The following is a 24515-nucleotide window of genomic DNA, read 5'->3' on the forward strand; positions in this document are numbered from 1 at the left end:
TTAAGGGCATCTAAGCCACTAGCTGTATACACAAACACATCGCTTCTCAGATAATAGTAATTGGAAGTCACTAGGTTCCAGGATGGGGAGGGAGGGAGAGATAAATCAGGAAAAACAATCTGCAAAAAGTATTCACACATTAGGGTTTTAATGAACAATGTTCCAGGGCAGAGAATAAGGATATTTATATCTTCTTCTTGGATTGGAAGTGCCCATTCTTATTCTCAGAGGAAACTGTCACCAGAACAGGGTGACAGACATAGGGTGGGGTGGGGTAGCTACAGAATTCCTAGGCCCATCCTAGGACTTTATTCCCTGGCCTCCCAATAGCTTAGCTCTGACAGGGTCTACCCACCGAGGCCAAGAAGATGTGCTGTTTCCATTTGCCAAACATAATACCATAGCATCATCTGAATTAGGGGGTTGAATACCATCCAAAGCTTTGTAGTGTACCATGTACAATACCCAACTGGCAGGGACTCAGCCTAGAGCTCTTTGAGGGAAATGGGAAAAGATGTTGAAAACTGTGCGCCTGTCCAGCCTCCAGAGCACAGGAAGGCCCTCCTACCTGGATTAGGTTCTTATTAGATCTGTGCTGGAGAGAGAGAGAGAGAGAGAGAGAGAGAGAGAGAGAGAGAGAGAGAGAGAGAGAAAATATGTGGAGCACTCTGTGCAAGTCTCTCCAGTGAGAAGACTGCTGCCCAGGGTGGCCCTGATAGCTCAACAACTCTCTTGTGTATATATACATGCACACATGCACACACACAGACACACACATAGCCACATACACAGAGACACATAGCACATTGCTTATCAGCCCTGCTGAGCAGAGAGATTTATGGAAAGAGGATTTAGATTTTTTTTGTCGTGTCCAGGTTCTTCCAGGTATTGTCTGGAGACAGGACCAGATCTGGACCCTTTATCCTTGTCTCATTTGGAAAGCTGCACAAACAAAATATCACCCATCCCCCACCCCCTTAAACCAGAGTAAAATGGCCCTTGTTTAGGAGCAGAAGCTATTTGGAGCTGTAGCAGGAAGGAAATTAATATGTGAATGGAAAACAGACAGAGACTTTAAAAGTCTGACCACATTGCAGAACTGGAAATAGATGAACTTCTTTCCCATTACAGCAGCAATACCACTAGGCAGGATTTGTTTCCAAGATAACAAATTGGCAAACATGCTGGGACTGGAAGATGGCTTTCTCCCAAGCAGTGCCTGAGCAGAGCAGGCCCAGAGGAAGAGAAATCCAAGGCAGTGGCAGGATTTGAGGATCAGACATGGAGCTGCACAGCCCTGCCCCTGTCCCTACCCTATAGCTTTTTCCTCATAAATGGCCTTACAAATGGAACCATTCCTCCAATCATTTGTGGATTGGGTCAGTGGAGGTTTACCTTTTATTGTGGCCCTCCTGGGACCATATCTCCCAACAGAAACATCACAGAAGGAGATAAAGAGCACAGACTGCCATCCACAAGCCAACTTTGAAGTTTGCTCTATTGCTTACCAACTATGGAAGTTACTAACCTCACTAACTGATAAACCATTATAGGCCTCAAAAAGCAACTTACCATAAAATGAATGCACGACTACTATCCACCTCATAGGACAATTATAAGAATTAAGTGAAAAAACACACAGGAATTGCTTAGCATAGTGCTAGCATACAGGCCAATTACCCAATAAATGTTAGCCAGTATTAGTATAACTGAGATCCTGTAACAAAAATCTCTATGCTCAAACATAAACATTCTCCTTAAAAAGTGACACAGACATCCCAGTCTTTAGATCAAATTGTACTTTATTGGTATCTTCCTCAGAGACTTGAGCAGTGTCAACCACATTCTGAAAGGTGTGGAGGTGTCTGTGAAATAAAGAACTTTTCATAGACCCAGCTATTCACATGATTCTATATAAAACACGGCATATCTCAGTTTATCTAGCTTTCCTCAGTTCATCCAATTTGCCATGGACATAATGCCACAAAGTACACAATATGGACTCCATTTGCCCCACATCCCAGCCTAACTCATATTAAAGTCTGAATCCTCCAAAGTAATTGGATTTGGAGATAGTGGCTTTAAGGAGGTAATTGTGGTTAAGTGATATTAGGAGGGTGGGGCTGTTGTCCTTATAAAACGACGAGGTGATTCTAGAGACTTAGGTCCATACCCTGCTCCTCATGGTGGAAACACAGAGAAGGTGGCCATCTGTGAGCCACGAAGACAGGACTTTCATCTTGGAATTCCAGACCAGAGAACTGTGGGAAAACGAATTTATGCCGTGTAAGATACCCAATTGTGGGACTTTGTTATGGCAACCAAAATTTACTAGCACAGCACATCAAAGTTCTAATCTATTTAAAGTTTTGACTACATTGTTTATATTAAGGAATGATCCAATCAGGGTCAAAGGACATGCAATTTCAGTTAGGAAGCAACACTTTAAGAAATCTGTTATACTTCACAGTAACTAACAGCAGTATATTGCATTTTTGAAAACGGTTGACAGTAGACTGTTTCCAGCCCACACTTACACATAAGTATGTAAAGGAATGCATACACAAATCAGCTTGATCTAATTAATGGATACATATATCAAAACCATGTTTATATTATACATGTGTGCATACACACAAATTATACTTGTCAATTAAACTACTAAATGAAAAGAAATACAAAGAATAATCTAATCTGTATTTGAATGTGACCAGGGGTGGTAAGCCGTCTGCAGGCGTAGCTAATTTCATCTGAAAGAAAACATTTCTTACTTTTTACCCACTGTAAAGCAAAACACTTACTGTTAGATGTGATGCCTTTCAAAGAGCTGAATGTAGCTGTAACTTTCTACTCGATCCCCAATTCTTCCAACCTAAATACTCATGGTTCAGGCATAGCCTGCAGAGGTTTTCCTTAGTTCTAAGCCTGCACTATGCCACAGAACTTTTTGTAGCCATGGAAATGTGATATAACTGCACTATCCAATATGGTAGTCCCCTGTCACACATAGCTACTGAGTGCTTGAAATGTGCTCATTGTGGGGAAACTGAATATTTAATAACTTAAATGAGTTTTAATTTATTTAAATATAAATGTAAATAGCCACATATAACCAGTGGCTTCTTATTGGCCAACACAGTTCTCATTTTACATCCTAACATGGTATTTACTAACTACACAGGTGTTTTGTTAGGTTTGTAAATTACATTTTAGAAAATTTCTTCTTTTTGAGGGGATAGATATGCAATATTTTTTAAGCATACAGGTTATGGTTTCTGGAATGGAGTACAGGTGTTAGGTGAAGAGTCTCCACAATCCACCAGTCCTCACATTAAAAAATATTTTAAAATATACTGTTTCTTACAGAAAGACTTATTGTTTTTGCTAATAACATTGAGATATTGGCGCATGCATCTGTAAATTCAATATTGTATAACTGTATTAATTCAACAGCGAACCTAAAAATTTTATGGCCACTTTTGAAAGAGATGTATTTTTGCTCTGGAAACTGTTGTTGACTATGTTAAAGCTGTAATGAAATGTTTCTTCTAAAAATTTTTTTTAATTAAAAAATATTTTATTAGTTTCATTTTATGTGTATGAGAGTATTGTCTGCATGTATGTAAGTGCACCCATGTTGTGCAATGCCCACAGAGGTCAGAAGAAGATGTTGGATCCCCTGAAACTGGAGTTTCAGATCTGTAGTTTCAGTTGGTTGTTAGCCTCTTTGTGGGGGCTGGGAACTGAACCCAAGTTCTCTGCAAGAGCAGCCAGTACCCTTAACCACTGAGTCATCTTTCTAGTTCCCAGTCCTCATATTTTCCCAAAGCCCCATCCTCTGTGAGTAAGGCAAAGTGCTAGGGATTGCAGGAGACACAGAATGTGTAGAACCTGGTCCTGGTCTCCAGAGGCTTTCAACAGAGCCTAGAACAAAACACGTCAGTCAGTGTTCCTAATGCTTGGGATAAAGCAACATAGGAAGAAAGGCTTATTGTGGCTCAATTCCAGAGGCTCAGTACCTTGGGCCTGAGGAGGAACAGTAAGCACATCACGGCAGGAGGGCATGTCAGAGGTCTAGTTCCCTCATGGCAGAAGAAGGGGCCCTAATGGCCCCTTCAAGGGCACACCTATGTGACCTCACTTCTGCTCATTAGGGTCTACCTCCTTACGCTTCTACCACTTCCCAATAGCCAAGAGTTTAACATATGAGCCTTTGGAGAACATTTAGGATCCAAACCATAATAAGCCAAGGCAGAGAAAGAACTAAGATTAAAGCACCACACAGTGGTTTTAGCAAAGCAGTGCTATGAATCTGCTATGGCTGAAATTATTAGGGGAGGGGTCCTGGAAGAAGACATGTCTACGCTATGCCTTGAAGGGTATATGAGAGACAGAAGGGAGCCCCTGAAATAACCACATCACACTCAGAATGAAGTCCCTAAGACAACCACATCACTTCCTGGAAACTGTGAGTGTGCCACATGCCAGATAGAGTTAAATTTGCAGATAGAATTTAAAAAGCTAATTAACTGATCTCAAAACAGATGGTCCTGGGTTCTCCAAGTGGGCCCAATGTCATCATATGGTGTTGTGGTTCAATATACCCCTCAAATCTCATGTGTTGAAACTTAATCCCCCACAGAGCAATGTGGAGAGGTGGGACCTTCAGAAGAGAGCAGATCCTGAGGGCTCTGCCCTCTTGAAATAATGAATGTTGTCATTCAGGGAGTACGAGTTTGTTTTAAAAGCAAGTTTGACACCCTTGGGGTACATGCTTACACAGTTTCTTGCCGTGTGATCCTGTCAGATGTCCTATGATGAAGGAAGAAACTCTTCATGATATGTGGGCCCTCAATCTGGGATTTCCCAGTTTCCAAAATCATGAACCAAATAAATTTCAGTTCATTATAAATCACCAAGCTTCAAGGAATTTTGTTATCATAACATAAAGCAGACGGAGACATGGAAGTCCTTCAATACAGTTGAGGGATAAGGAGGTCAGAGCAATGCCATGTGTGAAGGCCCCACCCATCACTGCTTGATGATGGAAAGGGGTCCAGAGTCAAGAAATGAGGGCAGCTTCTAGCATCAAAAAAGGCAAGAAAGCAGATATTACTTGCCTGCAGCCTTCGAGAAGAACATAGCTTGCCACGGCACTTTGATTTTAGCCCCGTGAGACCTGGGTCAGATTTCTGAACCAAAAAACCGCAAGATAATAAATCTGTGTTGTGTAAGAGTACATGTATAGCAATTTGCTACATCAGTAAAGGAAATTAACACAGGTGTGTGTGTGTGTGGACAGGTGTGTGTGTGTGTGTGTGTGTGTGTGTGTGTGTGTGTGTGTGTGTGTGTGTGTGTGTCTCATGGGGATGTGTAGCAGGTGAGGGCAGCATTCATGAGGGAAGGACCCAGCAAGGGCAGTGGCCCTAAAGTCAGTGTTGGGGACATCAATGCTGAGCAGACCTGGGTGAGGGCTGGTAAACACTAGAGCTGAGGATCCTTGTATTCCAGTAGCAGAGGTGGTACTGTGCAAGCACTGGGCACAGGCAACATGCCTTGACTTGCTCCTTACTGCTAGGTGTCACTTTTTAACACCTGTCTCCTGACATTTCTTCAGGCCCTCTTGTACCCATTTAGGACTGCCAGAGGCATGCCACCCTGTCACATAGACCTTTAACAGCAAGCGAAACAGTAGCAGATGTCAGAGCTGAGAGAGGAAAACTTCTCAGTTCCCACTGGAGGGCGAAGATCATTTTCTTCATTTCCATTTAAAGGGAGAGTTGAAAAGCATGAACTCACATGCCAACAGGGAGAGAGAGCTTAAACCAGAATAACCTTGACAGGAGCAGACACCAGCAGCTTCCAGGTTGTGGTTCCCAAAGCTGACATTCTAGGAGAAAAGGGACATGCTCATATGTCCAGACTTCTACCCTAAGCCTCAGCCCCAATCCTTGGTTGACCTTTTCCCTTGGATTTGCCTCTCACCCTGCCCCAAACTCTTCTAGAAGAATGACCCCAGCCATTTCACCATGCATAGCTACTGAGCATCCTTGCCCTGATGTTTGATCTCTGAACCCTCTGTTCCCATCATGACTTTCACACAGTTCTCATCTCTTGCACGAACAGTTGTAATAACTTCTCTTCCCCCATCCGTGTGTGTGTGTGTGTGTGTGTGTCTTTATTTTGCTCTAATATTTTTTTCCTACCTAAAATACAAATCATGAGACAACCTAGTGTCCCCCTTATAATCTTTGATCATTGTTTCTTCACTATCACGATAACTTCCACACTCAGGTTGGCACAGAAGACATTCTGAGTTTTGTTTCTACCTAGGTATCCAAATGCATCTGTTCATCTACTAATCATTCCTGCCCCACTCCTGTTCCTAAAATTTTCTCTTCAGTTACAGGTTATTTCCTACACCCTTGGTTTTGAAGGGTCTCTCTTTGCTCTGTCTTTCTGATGAACTCTTGTCCCTCCAGACCCAGCTATCCTGTGCCTTTCTTGGCTCTTCTACCAACTGATGCAAATGACAGTGGTATTGCACTTGCACAATTTTCTGCCTTCCATTCACTTCTGGGGAGCAGGGACTGTGTCTTGTTCATCCTTGAGTCCTCAGGGCCTAGTACAGTGCCCAGAATTAAGACTTAATGCAACATCCTTGGAACATGTGAGTCTGCCAGTCCCCATGCCAGGCTGTGAGGGAACTTGCAGACAGCTATGGGATGGGAAGATTTACTAGGTGACATGAAGGAAGAGAGATGCTTCTCCACAGGGCCCTGTAGTGTTTGCCCAGGTAAGCCTCTGCTCTCTAGATCAAGGGGACAAACTGAAGGCCAACACTGAAATCCATCAGAATGATAAATGGACTATAAAAATGTAAGTACCTGCCTCCGGTGTCATGGGACGGAAGTTACTGCCTGCTTTAGGACTGGAGAGAGGCCAGGACTGCATTTTTCCCTCTTCTGGAGAGAGGCCCTACTTGGACTTAGGCCACCAAGCTTCAGGATCTGAGAGCCAGAAGATGAGGACATCGGAAGATCTTTGCTGTGCTAGGGCTCTTAATGCACAGGAAGCTGAAAGCTGACCTCACATTTTTAAAAAAATTATTATTATTGAGGTAATAGTCATTTAAAATGGAATTCACCATTTAGACATGTACAGTTGAGTAGTTTTTAGTGCATTCACAATGTTGTGCAATCATCATTGCTGTCTAATTCTAGAGCATGCTTAATCTGAAAGGAAATCTTGTACCCAGTAACTAGTCACTGCCCTTCCTTCTATCTCCAGCTCATAGCAGCCACAGACCCTCCTCGTGTTTCTGTGGATTTTTCTGTTCTGGCTATTTCATATAGATGGAATCATGCAACATATGACCTTTTGTGTCCAGTTTCCTTCACCAAACATGGTGTTTCTGAGGTTCATCTGTGGTATAACATGTACCAGAAATTCCTTACTTTTCATGGTTGATTAATATGCCACAGTATGGATGTACCACCATATTTGTTTATCTATCATCACTTAATGGACATATAGGTTGGTTTCATTTTGAGGCTATTGTAAATACTTGGCAGCTATGAACACCTGGGCACAAATCTTTATGTGGACACGTGTATATTTCTCTTGAGTACATAGCTAAGGTTGAAATCAATCACTGGGTCAAATGTTTAACTGTTTTTGAGGAACCCCAATTTCGAGCCAACCATTTTTGAAGAGCCAGGTGCTTTGGAAAAACTATTATTTGAGTTCAGTGTTAGTCACCGAATTCCTATCCAGTTCACCAGGAGCTGGATTTGCAGCAAAATAGCCTTTCAACTCCTAGAACATCAGACACTTTCGTAGATTACAGCCATGAGAGGACTGTGCCCCTGGCCTGGCTCACCACTCAGTAGGGCAAACAATCAGCTGATGCCATCTGACACTGCCACAGGACAAGGTAGAGGGAGGAGCACATCAGAGGGCACTGGCAAGGCTTCACAGAGTCTTGATGCCTGATCTGGGACCTGAAGAAGGGTGTAGATTTGAGGGTGTGAAAGCAGCAGGTGCTAATGGTGTCAGGGGCCTACGCTAGCTGCTCTGCTATTGATGCCATTTTATTTGAGGAAAGGGAGTGGCAGGCTGTGAGGCTGAAGCAGCAGACAGGGTAGAATGCAAAGGCCCTTGAGCTTGCCTCTGTGGCCTGCTGAGACCCTGCCTTGTTCTTGCATGCCCTTCACCAGTCTGGAGCTTGTCCTGCTCCTCAGACTCAAGCTCTGAAGCTGTGTTGTAATTGCTTCCCTTTCAATTGCTGAACTCCAAACTGGACACAACTTGCTCTTTGCGTGTCTGGCACCCTGCCCTCCTATGCCATTCTGCTCCACCTGCCCTACCCCAGGGGAGTCTCTAACCTCCTGGCTCCTACAGAAAGAAGCCCCAATTCCTAGTGAATGAGATATTCCCCAGGAATCTGGCCTGTGTCCTCTCCTCTCTTACCAGTCAGTGAGAGTGAGATCTGGACTCATTTTTTCTCTTCAGCTAGTTGTAAGTGAGGGAAAGTAGTGATGTGCAGGTGAACGTGCTTGCTTACTACCTATGGGAGAGGAGCCCTGATGAGCCTGTGATTCTGAACTACACAGAGTCCCAGCCCCAAGGAAGCACACTGCTGAGATCATTTCCAGCCTGAGATGGTCTACAGTCGGGGTTTAGAATCTGACTCTGTTGCCAACCCCTGTGGTGTGCTTCCACGGAGCCTTCAAAGGTCCTGACATTAGGAATCAGGAGCCTAAGATGGCTAGGAAGTGAGTGAGCTGGAACTCTTCTATCTCCAGGACGAGGGACATGCACAAAGGTACAGCAACTGTGGAAAACGCTACAGAATGGAGCTGGGGGAGCTGACTACAGGCCACGGACATGGTGCTGTAAACCACAGGTAGCCGATGATAGATAGCTCATGGCCAGATCCAGCCTGCTACTTGTTTTTGTGTGACCCAAGAACTGAGAACGAATTTTTCATTTTCTAAAAGTTGAAAAAAAAATCAAAAGAAGCAGAATATTTTATATGTGAAAATTATGTAAAATTCAAATTTAGATTTCATAAAATTTTCATTTTTAGGAACATTTCTATAGACTTTGCTTTTTCTCTTGATACATAATTATGTTCATAATGTCCTTAAATTTTCTTCTTGGTGCCAAAAGATTTAATTATTTACTAGGTAGCCCTTCACAGAAGCATGTTGCCAACCATTTATGCAAACAGCCTCAAGACACTGCAATCTTCCCATATCACCCCAGCTTCCAGCTTCCAAGCCCATCAGCCCACTGAGGTCAAAGAGGCCACTCTCCTCAGGCACCATGATACTCCCCAGTCCCCACTGATGAATTCATTACTCAGTACCTCCCACATTCCTCAATCTCCCTACATTTCATATCCTGTGATCAAAAGTCTTCACGAAAAGACAAAGCAACTCTAATGCACAAAAGCTTGACAACTCTCCCTGTGACCAAGTATAAAGAGGCACTAGTCCCCAGTGCTCTCATTTACTGAGCACCTACTATGTGTCAGGCTCTGAGCTAGATGTGCTAAAGACATATCTCAAAGACTTGAAATCCTCTTAAAAGTTGTTCAGTGCCCCCCTCACAGGTATGGCAGAAAAGAAAGTGGTTCCCTTCCTTTTATTTACTTTCTGTCAGAGCAGAGAGGGAATCTTTAACACAACATCAAGTTTACACTAATTTATACAGCACTGATCATGAATGAGCAAGGCGTTGAGATCAGGGCTCCTTGACCTTGATGAATATTTGAAGCTGTCTTGTAAACTGTAATATACTTAAGCATCCCTGGCATCCAGGCACTACATGAAAGCCAGCAGCACTCCTCCTTTTGTGACAGCCAAAATTGTCTCCATACATTGACAAATTTCTCCTGGAGAGAGCTAGTGGGGAGGAAATTTCCCTCAGCTGAGAATCACTATTCTAAATATTTCATACTATTTTATATATGTATTATACTATATGGGATTTCCAGCCAAGGTTACACAGCTGACTACTGATAGAGCAGGATGTGAACTATGTAGTTTGACTCTTGTATACCTTTACTACAAATTGCAGACACTACTGAGCTGATGTTTACACTGACAATTTTAGGGTTTCCTCCCTGTGCCCTCATGAGATAGAATAAAATGGAGAGCCTCTTTGACTTTGACCTCAGGAGGCACTAGCAAGATAACACTGGAGTCTGAGAGAAGGGAAAGGCTAGAACAGGGAGCAGAGGCCAGGTCAAGGAATAGCACCTGAGGCTGATTGTGTGGTTGATGGAAAATCACAAGTCTTGCTTTTACCATCCTCTGAACTGTGTTCATGGACAGCTCCTAGTAATAGCCTTCCTCCTCTCTCCTCCTCCCCCTTTCCCCTCCTATCCTGTCCTTCTCTTTCTTGCTGTCTTATTGGTAATGAGATACATACCCACCTTTCCAGACACAATAAGGAACAAAATGAGAAATATGTTAAAGTAAACAGAGGCTCAGAGATTGATGAAGTCACACACACACACACACACACACACACACACACACACACACAATGACACACTGGTCACTGAGGGACCTACAAGAACAGCTGAGATTTTCTTTCAATTACAACTGCTGTTTACTGCAGTTAACAGAAATTAGACTCAGAATAAATCAACAGGAAGTAACTTTTCTCCCTCTGGAAGGCTCAGACATTAGCAATCCAGAACTACTGAGTATGTCAGCACCCCAGCCTCCCAGCTTTTCTGTTCCTCTACCCTTAGCATGTAGTTTTCACTCTCCACGTCACGAGATGTCTCCTGCACCTTCAGGCATCACTATCACCGGTGGGATAATCAGGAGGTAAGTGGTAAGGAAATGTGAATGCCGGTTTGGGTACACCTCACAGGCCAGAAACTGCCACATGCATATCCTGGCTACAAAAGAAAACTGGGGGAGGTTTTCATTTTTAATTGAGCATGTTACTACCCTGAAAAAAAAGACTGCTGAATTAAATTACTAAGGAAGAAGGAAAGAATGAGTATTGGGGGTGGGGAGCATCCCACAAGGCAACTCACCTCAGGAGACCCAGTACAGTAGGATGGAGGGGGCAGGGTAAGGTGGGGTGGAGTAGACTAAGTGAGATGGAGTGGGCTGCAGCGGTATGAGGTAAGATGGAGTGACAGAGGGAGTGGAGAGGATGGAGTAGACTAGATGGAATGAATGGAATAGGGTGAGCGAGTAGGGAGTGGAGGAGGATAGAGTGGAACAAAATGAGAGGGGTGGGGTGAAGGGAGTAAGGTGGCAGGGGAATGAATTGAGATGGCGTGGCATGAGACAGAGTGGATGGAGTTTGGAATGCAGTATAAGCTCTGAAGACCTGTTGAATTCTGACCTTTCCCCTTCCTACCCTTGACCCAATTACTTTACCTTTTTGTTCCCAAGTTTCCTCGTCTGTACCCAATTCACAGTACCACTGGGGGTACAACAAGTTAGCATATATAAAATACAACAGTGACTGTGGTATAATAAAGTCTTGGTATTAGCTATTTGAGACTATTGCTATTTACTATTTCCTATATGCTAAATGCTCTACTGTCTCCTCTAACCTTTACAACAAATGCATGAAGGGTAGTAATTATTCCCCTAGAAATATGCATTTTGGAGGGTCCCAAGCCAGCTTTTTGGCCATTTCATCATAGCTGCATGTATTAGTTACTTTTCTGTTGCTGTGATAGAAACAGCATGACCAAGGGAACTTATAAAAGGAAGAGTTTATTCAGCTTATGGTTCCAAAGGGGCAAGAATCCATCATGGTGGGGCTGCACGGCAGCAGAGGTGACTGTAGTAGGAGCAGCAGAAATTAAGCTCCCACATCTTCAAGCAGACACAGAAAGCAGAGAGCAACTCAGGATCCGGCAAGGCTTAAGAACTCTCTAAGCCTGCCCTTCAGTGCCTTGCTTCCTCCAGCATGGCCACACCTTCTAAGACCTCCCAAAACAGCGCCACCAACTGGGGACAAAAATGTCCAAATACTTGGAGTCTATGGAGGACATTTTCATTCAAACCAACACATTTCACTTCCTTCAATTCAGAAGACCTCATTCTTTGGAATTTTCCACTGAAAATATCTATAAGAAAGGCCTCTAAGGCCTTATAGCAAGCACCTTAACAGCTAAACTGAGGGTGAGATTAATGGTGCGCACACATCAGGGTGTCAAATACAAAGTCTCCACTTCCCATTTTCCACTAGGTCTTGCTCTGGGTCCTCTTCCAAGTTTTGATCAAGCTTTCTTGCTTGGTCTGCAAATTGGCTCACCCATCCCAGGTACTTAAAGAAATGTGTCAATGATGCTGTGGAGATAAAACAGAGGCTGCTGTATGAAGCATTCAGTGATTAGTTAGTTCAAGATTGAATTGACCTAAGAATCCATAGGGAGAGGAGTTCAGAAGGAAAGGACTAGGTCCCAGAAGACTGGAGCAATTGTCCCCTGAACAAGGTCAGACCACATCAATACTAATGAAACATGGACTGGAGAGATGGCTCAGCAGTTAAGAGCATTGGCTGCTCTTGTAGAAGACCTGGGTTCATTTCTCAGCACCCACATGACAGCTAACAACCATCCATTACTCCAGTTCCAGGGGATCCAATGCCCTCTCTGGTCTCCATGAGCATTGTACTTACATACGTGCAGGCAAAACACTCAGGCACATAATAAATTAAAAAGAATAATGAAATACAATAACATGGACTCTGACACTGGGGAAAGCCCAAGTGCTGACCAAAGGACAGTCATACCCAAGGGAGCTGGTAGGGATAAAGGCATCAGTCCTGTGGTGGAGGTTATAACACTGACAACTCCTCTCCACAAGGCACTAAGACAGAACCAGTATATTCCCACTCAGTACACCTCCAAACAAACTGTCAGACTTCATTCAACTTCTAAGTCCAAACTAAATGGAATGCTAAATTCCTGGGATTGTTTTAAAAATTTAAAGACTCTCATTTCCATAAGATAAATCCTATTTCTAAGAAAAAAATCCCACAGAGATCATGTGCAGAAGATTTTGTATTGTGGCATAGTTTACAATAGTACCAAATGTGGGATCAACCAAAGTATGCTAAGAAACTAGCGATATTTATAGAATACATATGTTTAAAACCAAGATGCATATTAGATTTACTAGCATGAAAAGATGTTTCTGACACAGTTTCATGGGAGACAAAAAGCACACTACAGAGCTGTAAGACTATGTATCATTTATGTGAAAATAAAGAAATATATACATAAATACAGATGTATGCATACATAAGCACACACATGCATATGTTTAGAAAAATATTGGCAGAAAGACAAGAACATGGACAGAGACAAAGGCAGAAATGTCTGAAAATTTTATGCCAAAATGTTAGCACTGACTTATCTGCACACAAAGTTCCCACAAAGCCAGATTTCTCCCTGTTGGAGTAGGAATTTACAGATAAGCAATGGAAGGAGGCTAGAAAGAGCCATATGCTATCGGATAAGAGTTGGAGTCATCAGCAAGAATTTGTGTTTAGCTTATATAGATGCAGATGGTTCCATATTGAAATATTTATAGATCTCTGTATGCTCATGGATTGATATACACACATAAATGTGCTCTGTCAGCTGAGAGGGCCTGGAAGAAATGACATTTTCATAGCAAGGAGTGCATTTAGCACCTGAGATGGTTATGAGCCTCTCTCTCTCTCTTTATCTCTCTTTCTCTCTCTCTCTTCTCTATCTCCCCACTCTCTTTCTTCTGTTGGAAAATATTTTCTTAAACTGATTATATGCAGATTTTGTGATGCAATAATTCTATTCCTAGATATACAGCCAACAGGAAATAAATATACAGAACTATTTATAGTCCCAGCATTTGTAACAACCCCAGTTGAAAACAACTCAAATGGCCATCAACAGTGGAATGCATACATAAATTTTGATATATTTGTGCACTAGTACACAATATGCAAAAACCTAAATACTATACAAAGTTAAGATCTTTATTTCCAGTACCATTTTCCAATTAAAGAAAGTAGGACTTCTCTGAAAAAAATTGCTGATTCTGACTGGGGCAAGAAATGTTATGATGCAGGAAAGTAAGGAAAGGCAGTCACATGCTACTTAATGACAGTCGGAAATTTGTAAAAGTGTGTCATTAGGGATCTGTCATCATGTAACATTACAGAACGTACTTGCATGAATCCGTATAGTATAGGCCAATCACTCAAAGTGACCTTTTAATGCAGTTGAGAGATGCAGAAAACACCAAAAGGATGAAGCTGCTATCGGCATCACATGTAAACAATTTTTAAAGTAGAAAGAGTACATACACCTAAAATCATAAACATTATGGTAAAGTAAGTGTGAAATCTGGTGACAATCATTTATTATCATTACCTGGCACTATATACTATACATGATTGTATGATCCATGCTTTTATATAACTAGCAGTGTAATAATTTTTGTTTTTAAACAGTACCCTCATAAACATATCGGTGATACATTATAGCATTATAATGTTCACAGTGTCATTAGGAGATGTGAACTTTCAGCTCCATTATAAAATTATAGGATCACCATAATAGATACTATCTACTGTTGACTGAAATGTTGTGCTGAATAGCTTTAGTGTCAACTTGACACACCTGGATTGAGGGAGCCTCAGTTGGGGAATTGCCTCTATTGGACTGGCCTGTAGCCATATCTGAGGGGCATCTTCTCGATGAGTGATATGGGAGGGCCCAGCCCACTGTGGGTGGTGCCACCCCTGGGCAGGTGGGCCTGTGTTGCATAAGAAAGCAGGCTGAGCAGGGGCCAGGAGAGCAAGCCAGTAAGCAGAGTTCCTCTATGGCCTTTGCTCCAGCTCCTGCTTTCAGGTTCCTGCCCTGAGTTCCTACCTTGGGCTCCCTGATGAACTGCGACCTGGGAGATTAAGCCGAATAAACCCTTTCCTCCCCAAGTTGGTAGTGGTCAGAGTGTTTTGTCACAGCAATGAAGAAACAAACCAGGAAAATGTCGATAAGCAGCATATGACTGCAGTTTTTTAAAAATCCACTTTGATAGGAGCATGTCAAAAAGGCTTGGAACCAATTGACACACTCAAAGACCAGTATGAGAACAATTTGAATAATAAATTGAAGCCCTGGATTAGAATCCAAATATAATATCCTTGAGTCTGTACTGCTAAAAATAAGTGAGTAAATTACTACATGCTAGGGAGAGGAGAGAGAGATAAATCTCTCATGCACAAGCATTCTAAATAATTTACATGTATACTCTGCCCTGAAGGAGCATAATGCCCTACTCCTCAAGTGTGGCTGCACTTACTGGCTTCTTTCCAGAGACTACAGCATGGAAATGAAGAATGAGAAAGAGGAGTTTTACAACCCAGAACCCGACAGGCACATCTCAGTCTGGTAACCAAGATCAACACCCAGATCATAAACCATGGTGATGTGATGAAATAATCCTGCAGCTCTGAGCTCCTCCCCCTCAAAACCCATACCCCATATCTAGTAAGACAGCAGACAAATTCTATGAGGAGGATCCTTCCCAGTACTTTTCAAAAATGCCAAGGGCACCAAAACCAGGAACACACTTAAAAACTGTCACCACCAAGAGAAGCCACAGAAATCTGTTTTACTCAGTCAAAAACCATCCTAAATAGTGCTTTTAGGTGATTGTTGCTGTTGTTGCACTGGGGATCCACTCTAGGTTCACATATACTAAGCAAGTGCTCTTCTACTACTGAACTGCCTATCCAACCTAGAGGTTTTTTTTTTAAGTCATCAAAGCAAGAGAATCAAAATAATTTTTCTCTTAACCTTTAACAGCACACAGAAGCTATAAAAACTTTGAAAATAAAGCTTTTCCTTAAAGGTTTTCCAATGTTTTGCACTATATTCCTATATAGAATTTAAGGACAGGCTTTCTCCAGGACAAAAATTTTCCTAAAAATATCAGAGGCAGACACGATCCTAACAGTGGTGCGCAACAAACATATTTTCTTCTCTTCTTGCTGGTTCCCACATCCCAGCCCATCTTTTCTGACATTGCACAGTTAACTACATTACAATGTTTTCCCATTAGGTCCTCATCCATCAGTGCTTGATCATGGACAAACTCAAGGGAGCTTTGCAAAAGACACGAAGTCTCCAGACAGAGGTCATAGACTGGACAAATACTAGAACAAATCTGAGATTACTGGTTCACTGGATGTGGTATGACACTTTACCTTGAGCATACTGGATGAGGGTGTGAAGCATCATAAAGATGCTTCTGGCCCCTAATTGAAGGTGTATGAGGTGTGTGTGTGTATGTGTGTGTGTGTGTGTGTGTGTGTGTGTGTGTGTTTGTGTGTGTGTTTGTGTGTTTGTGTGTGTGTGTGTGTGTAACATGCATGAGATTGTGTGGGTGTATGGAACCATGCAGACACACGTGGAGGCCAGAGGAAGGCATCCAGTGTCTTCCTCTATCACTTTCCATTTTATTGTCTTGAAACAGGATCTGTCACTAAACTGGAACTCACTGTCTCAGGTAAGTTCACTGATCAGCAAGCTCCCAGGATCTCCCTGTGTCTGTCCCCCAGTGTTGGGATTATAGGCATGTATAACCATGCCTAACTTTTTACATGGGTGCTGGGATTTGAACTCAGGTCTTTTCTTTATGCTTGCACAGCAAACATTCTTACTCACTGAACCATCTCTCCAGGACTTCATGCCTTTTTCTGAGGCAAGGTCTCACTATGGAGCCCAGGAAAGTCTCCACCTTAGGTTGATCCTCCAGCCTCATCAGGGCTGGGATCACAGGCATGCCCCACCATGCCCAGTGACAGATGGATTTTAAGAAGCTTTACTTCTATTTATCAAGCTGACAGGGGCAAGCCATGGAATTGTTTTATATCTGCTTATTGATTTTGGATGTTTGCAGCTCTACTAAGTAGAATTATAACAAGCCATTTCCCCGATGACCTGGGAAACACACTACCAAAATTAATTCTTCTCAATAGTCAGAAGTCCCTAAATTTCGTACTAGGATTTAGAAATAAGGTCAGAAAATGACGTTTTTGAAAACTGAAAATGACAAAAATCAATATGCTCCTACACCCAGCTCCAAGCCACCCACCCTGAGATAAATAGGAAAATGGAGTCTCCAATAGCCTGTTAAGGTTCTTCAGTATCTCCACGGAAACTACTGATTTCAAATGGACTTTAAGCTAATGAGATAAACCGCACCTTTGAAAACTGTAACATGCTAATGACAAATGAAAATGGAAGGTTCGACACAGAGCCCAGAGACCTGAAACAGAGAGAAGTCCCAGTCAGAGTTTTGAAAGTAGATCTAACCAGGAGAGTCTTCTCCAGTTGAACTGGAGAAACTCTTCCAGTCTATCACAGCATATCCCATGAGACTAGACAATGCTTCCTCTGACTATAAGTCCACTGAAGGACTTCATGGTCCAGAGGACACTCTGGAAGGAAGGGAGGGAATCCAAAGAGATGGACATAAAAACCTGATTATTGAAAAGCTGGGGCTCTGATCATACAAGTCTTATGGGAATGTGTTTATAAATCAATGAAATGTCATACCACATCCAGTTCCTCCATGCTCTGGATCTATAACACACTTGCTTTACTGCTGCAAGTAAATCCCCAAAGCACAGGCTAGATATTCAGAAACTGGACAGAACAGCCCTACCAGGAGCCACCCCAGGAAACCCTCTTTGTCAGCTGCTCTTCAGTGCTTCCTCAAAGCAATCCTGGATCTTAATTTTAAAAGAACACCCTACATGTTAAATTATACAAATTCCATCTATCGAACTCAAGATGGTCCTTAGATTCATGTCTTTTGGGGACTATAGTCTATGGCAATGGGTTCATTAGACTTATTCAGAAGTTTCTCTAATGGTACCTGGTTTTTCAATAAGGGTTAGATTCTTTCTTCTTTCCTTTCTTCTACCTTCCTTCCTTCCTTCCCTCCCTCCCTCCCTCCCTCCTTCCTCCCTCCTTCCTACCTTCCTTCCTTCCTTCCTTCCTTTTTCCCTTCCTTTCATTCTTTCTAAAAGGAACTTTTTTCTTTTGAGATAGGGTCTCGTTCTATAGCCCAGGCTGGCCTAAAACTTAGTAGATAGCCCAGGCAGGCCTTGAACATGCAGCAATCCTCCTGCTTCAGCCATGGAAATACTGTCATTGTAGGTGGAAACCACCACACCCAGCTTGGATTCTTCTTAAATGTGGTGAACTAATTGGTATCTGCAGAGGTCTGGATGAGAAATGTTGAGAAATGTTGCCCATGGGCTCAAGCATTTTAACATTTTGTCCCTAGTTGGTGGCACTGTTTTTGAGAGGTCATGGAATCTTTAGGAAGCATAGCCCTGCTGAAGGAAGTGCGTCACTGGGGGTGGCTTTGAGAGTGCATAGCCTCGCCCCACTTCCAGGTCTCTTTCTCTGCTTTGTGCTTACAGTTCAAGATGTGAGCTCTCAGCTTCTTGTTCCTCCTGCTCCCAGGCCCCCTTGCTTCCAGGTCTCTCCACCACAAAGGACTCTTACCCTCTGGAACCATAATCCAAAATAAATCCTTTTTTCTATAAGTTGCATTAGCCATGGTATTTTATCACAGCAACAGCAAAGTAGCTAATATAGTGATTTCCTATCAGGGCAGGGACTGTGGCAAGACTGCAAAACTCAAAGCCAGAGCTAAGACCCTTCACTCATGCTGCACAGGGAGAATGACATGTCCATTTGTAAGCAAAGCGGCTTCTATGGCCCAAAACAGCTCTACAAAAATTTTAATCTATAACTAGAAAAGCAACTCAAGCAGTACACTTGAATCGGTCCCCCATGTGCACAAAGCCAAGCTTGTTTCCTTTAAGGAAGTTTTATCCATAGGCTAAAGGGAAGAACATGTGCTAAGAAAGATTTGTACATGAGTTAAAACAATCTTATTACCCAAAAGATGCTCTTAAAAGAAGCTATTTGGACTCCTCTCCCACCTTCTAAGCCAACAATACCCTCCCCCCAACTTTGCTCTCTAAAGGAATCACAGGGTTTCTGGTTATACTCAGTACCTCCCTTGGTTTCTGCAACATTCCTTGGTGAGCATACACCCTGATATATTTTAAAACATTTGCCAGCTGTAAAATGTCTTCTCTAAGCCCCTCTATAAAAGAATATTAAAATCAAGACATTTGCTGTTATGAGTTTCTAGAACAACAGTCCTGGAGGCAACAGCTGTTCTTTCTTATTGTAACAAACATTCTTAGCAATACTAGATGGGTCTCATAACCTCCCTGGAGAGAACTACTGAAATCCAGTTGCAGAGTCCACAGCTCCCTGACCCCTGTACAATCCTGAAGGCCACTCACAGGAACCAGGTAACTATGGGATGTGGCTAGTGAATGTCTCCTTCTGTGAACTGTGTAAGAAGAAAGTAAAACAGAAGAAAGGAAGAAGAGAGAGAAAGAGGGAGGGAGAGAGGGAGGGAGGGAGAGAGAGAGAGAGAGAGAGAGAACCAAAGCCATCCATAACATTCCTATGTATCTATCCAAAAGCCCCATCAGAAGCAGCTGCTCAAGATGGACATATTGCTGCATCCTGCAGACACAGCTTCCCCTATGGAATATGGTGAAGGCCTTGAGCAAGGAGTCAACATTTATGCCAAAGATGTGTGTGGTTTTTACAGCCAAAAAAACAAAGCAGGGATTAGTTGTGGAACAGACTCCAAAGAACAGAAACAGACTTTTCAAACAGGAGTCTTACCTGACAGTCCTCTGGTTTGCTCAAGAAACATCACTACAGGGAGGAGCTTGAATGACTCAGACATCAAAACCAAATCAAAGCATTTGGGGGAGGACGGTACTGTGCCCATGTTCTAATGTTCATTTCTAAAGGGCAAGATTATCATAGCTCCTCTTTCTGAATGCACACAAGACATTTTCCTCCTACTGTTTGCTTCTGCCTTCTTTGGAAGAGCCAGTAAGTAAAGCATTTTATTAGACTATAATAATAAAAATTAGGTACCAATTATGTTTTATATACATTACATTATTTAATCTCTACAACGATCCAATAAGAGTATTATTATATTCATTTAGCATATGAGTAACTTAAAGATACATACAAATACATTCTTTTAATTTCCAAGCTTTATTGGGAGTTCTCAAAATATTTTGTACCATTTCTCTGAGCAGGTCCATCTGATCCTCATGTAAAATGAATTTAGTGTGACACTGTTGCTTTCAGAATTCAGAATTTAGAATATGTGGAGAGTGAATGCCTGAGGGGGGATCTGAACGCAGATGGGTTAGCTCTGATGTACATGGTCTTAGCCAAGCTGTCTTTCCTCTTCAACTTCTACTTCCCCTGCCTTCCTGGAGGAACTGTAGTTTAAGCCTCAGTCAGTCACATGACCCTGTGTCTGCCAGACCTCCAGAAAAAAAAGAACCTGTAAAACACATGTCTAGGGCTTGAAAGAATATCTACTGTTTGCAGAAATGAAACCTATATTGGTGTAAATCACACAGACAAAAGACACTTTAAAGAGCCAGGGTCTCAAGGTTGAAAGGTCTGAAGGACATACCTGATCTTCATATACACCTCAGGAATTCTGAGAGCTACAGGATCAGACTAAGTGTATTTTGCATGAGGATCAGATGGACCTGTTCAGAGAAATGGTCTGAAATATTTTGGGAACTTTCCATAAAGTTTAGAATTTAAAAGTGTTTGGGGCTGGAGAGATGACTCAGCAGTTAAGAGCACTGACTGCTCTTGCGGAGGACCCAGGTTTGATTCCCAGCACCCACATGGCGGCTAGGAACCGTCCTTAACTCCAGTTCCGGAGGAATCCGAAGCCCTCTTCTGACCTCCGGGGCATTGTACGACACGGTGCGCTCACATACATGCAGGCAATACACTCATACACACTAAATAAAATATTTTTTAAAAAGAAATTAAGTGTTCATTTATGATCACTTCCAACTGAACTGACTGTAAAATGAAAGCACAAAAACCACGTGGACAAGGAGAATGGAGAGGAGACAACCAAGCGGATGGTGGAGAGTGAGTAGAGGGCAGATTACTCATTAGAGGAAGTCAAAGCCCAGCTGCCTTGAGAGGGGTGGCCAACGAGAAAAAAGTTGATTTGTACCATGAGGCTCCCTGAAGGAAAGGATGGAGAGTTGAGCTGGAAAAACCTGCCGGACAAAGCCTTCATGAGAAGCATTTGCTGCCCAGGCTGTTCTCTCTCCAGCCCTAAGCCATGTTGTCTGCTCTCCTCTATGGCAACAGAAACAAGAGATGTGTTCACTTGGGAAACAGCCAAAGTTTTCAGGCTTGGAGATCCAAGTTTCAATTAAAGGCAAAGCATTAAAAGAAAATGAGAGAACTGCATACAAGTCTAAATACTGAATAAAGAAACTTCAAAGGCGTCTATCTCCCTCTCTCGGAATACTAAAAGGTTCTTTGGAAAAAAAGAACACCACCAGAGTACAACTTATCTATAATGACATTTCAGTGCCTTTCACACCAGTAGCAGAAAGTCATAGCCCTGACTCATTTGCTTTATTGAAAGCTTAACTTTTCATTTTGAAATAATTTGACTCACAAAAGGTTGCAAATATGCTATATAGAGTTACCATAAATGCTTCACCCAGATTTCCCCAATGCCCAAATCAGTAAATTAATGCTGTTACCATACTATTAATTTACAGTTCTTATTCAAGTATCAATTTCCCTTCTCTGATCCAGGACTTAATCCAGGATCACACACTGTGCTTATCTGTCAAATCTCCTTAGTCTCCTCCAACTGAGGACAGATCGTCATTATTACTTTAATTGAATGACTCTAATACTTTAAAATGGTATGGATCAGTTATGTTGGAGAATGTTTCTTCTTGCTGTACCATGTCAGGAAGCACATGGTGTCAACATATCTCCTCACTGCTGATGTTAACTTTGATCATCTAGGTAAGGGAATTCCTGTCAAGCTTTTTCATTCTAAGGCTGCTTTTATAAAGAATAGCTATATTATAGGAAGCAAATAGTATGTTCCTCAACAAATTTTAACCCATGAATTGTAGCCCAATTGGCTGTAGCCCAAGCCTCCATTGATGCTGCTGGCTTTTAAAAAATATTTTTTATTATTTTTATTTTATGTGAATGAGTGTATTTGCATGTGTGTAAGTGCACCCATGTCATGCAATTCCCGAGGAGGTCAGAAGAGGGTGTTGGGTACCCTGGAATTGGAGTTACAAATGGTTGTTAGCCTCCATGTGGGTGCTGAGAATTGAACCTGGGTCCTCTACAAGAGCAGCCAGTGCTTTTAACTGCTGAGCCTTCTCTCCGGCCCCTGATGCTTCTGGCTTTACCAGTTATTACTAGGGTAACTCCCAAATGGTTATTTTCCTACTCTATCATTACATATATTACAATATATGTATATATATATTACAATATATGTATATATATATATATTTGTAATTTTTAATAGAATTTTTGTGTATTTCATACAGAACATCTCAATCATATTTATACCCCCTTCCCCACTGGCACCCTTCCATAGACCCCCCTCCCCTCACATACACTGGATTTCATGCATTCTGTCATTTGTGTTAAGGCTACTGAGTCAAGCTAGTGTCTCTAGATGTCCCTCAGTGCAAGTTCATCCACTGAGGTCTAGTCAGCCTATCTGGAGTCCCTCCCTTGAAGGAGATCAGCTCTTCTTCACCCGGCAGTAATCAGCTTCCAATAGTTCTTCAGGTAAGATTGGGGCCTGCTGCCCATATCCACAGTTCTATGCTGGAGTTTGTCTGCTTGAGTTTGCATGGGTCTTGTGCATGCTGACACCATTGCTGTAGGTTCATATGAACAAGGTCCCAGGAACCTGTAAAACTATATTTCCATGTGGTCATGCACCTCCTCCCTTGGCTCTTACAATCTTTCTGCCTCCTCTTCCACAATGGTCCCTGAGCCCTGGGTGGGTGAAGTTTAATATAGGAATCCTGTTCAAGGATACACACTCTGCAGACGCTTATTCTCTATGCGTTGGCCATTTGTTTCCTTTTGTGTTCATGGCCCTCTATTGCATGAGGGAGCTTTGCTCATAAGAGTTGTGAGATGCATTAGTATTATCTCTACCCTTCATTCTACAATGTTCTGTGAGTCTTAGATATAGAGAGAGGTTCCATTGAGATATATCACTTAGGGTTGAGCAATTCACAGACTCTGTGTGTGACGAGGTGTGGAACTCTGTAATAGTCTCTGTCTGTTGCAAAAGAAGCTTCTTTGATGAGTGGTGAGTGGCATACAGCACAAAAACCTGCTGCATATACATATAATAGCTCTACATGAGTCCATGTATATAGCTGAAGGCTATATAATAAGAAACAGTATCAGACAGGCGAAACCTCCCTTCAAGTTGTTGGCCAGAGTGGTCCAAGAAACTCCAAAAATTACACAGCCTATTGCTACAACCCTTGATTGCCTTCCAGAACTTGAAGGTAGGACCCTATTGCTGAAGAGAGGACCCTATATTTCTGACACAGGATTTGGAGCAATGGGGCTGGAACTGACCTGGAAACCACCTCCCCCGAAGCCTGGAGAACATTATGTAAACTGGTCCAACCTTAGCTTTAAAGCCTAATAACCACAACAATGATTGGCACAGCAAACTATATTGGGGCAGTAGTGACACTTTTATCTTGGGGTTAATCAACAGCTATCTAGTTGAACATTAAAGCCCACTCAATGGGAGGAAACTCAAGTGTGGTTCTGTAAACATAGCCAGAAACACATGGCTAGAGCAGTCATAGGTCTTCAAGAAAGCCCCAAGGCTGTCCCTTCCCTAGACAAATGTAATTTCTTTATTTAAAAAATATTTCGTTATTTTTATTTTATGTGTGAGTGTATTGCTTGCATGTATGTAAATATACCCATGTCATGCAATGCCCACAGAGGTCAGAAGAGGATATCAGCGGCCATGTGGGTGCTGGGAATTGAACCTAGGTCCTCTGCAAGAGCAGTCAGTGCTCTTAACCATTGAGCCATCTCTCCAGCTCCAACAAATGTAGTTTCTTACTGTATGCTAAATAGGATTCTTATATTCACTTCTTTTATATTTTTAACTAAAGTTCTAAAGTGAGAGCACACATATATTATTTGAATATGTTTAGATTCTTATATTTTTTATTTTATGAATTATCCTATTTATGGATTATCCTATTATCCTATTTTACTATTTTATTGACCAAACTACTCCAAATTTTATTAGTAAAAGCTTTTTAAAGTAGGTTCCCCCTTCTTTTTGATGTTTCTCCATAATTTCTTGAACATTCCTTTATTTCTGGTACCATAAGATATTCCAAGATCAGGCTGGAGAGATGGCTCAGACTTTAAGAGCACTGGTTGCTCTTGCACAGAACCCAGTTTCAATGTCCAGCACCCACATGATGGCTAATAATCATCTGTAACTACAGTTCCAGGGGATCTGGCATGACACAGGTGCACT

Source organism: Nannospalax galili, unplaced genomic scaffold (genome assembly GCF_000622305.1).
Source record: "Nannospalax galili isolate Female #2095 unplaced genomic scaffold, S.galili_v1.0 scaffold285, whole genome shotgun sequence".
NCBI classification, from domain to species: domain Eukaryota; kingdom Metazoa; phylum Chordata; class Mammalia; order Rodentia; family Spalacidae; genus Nannospalax; species Nannospalax galili.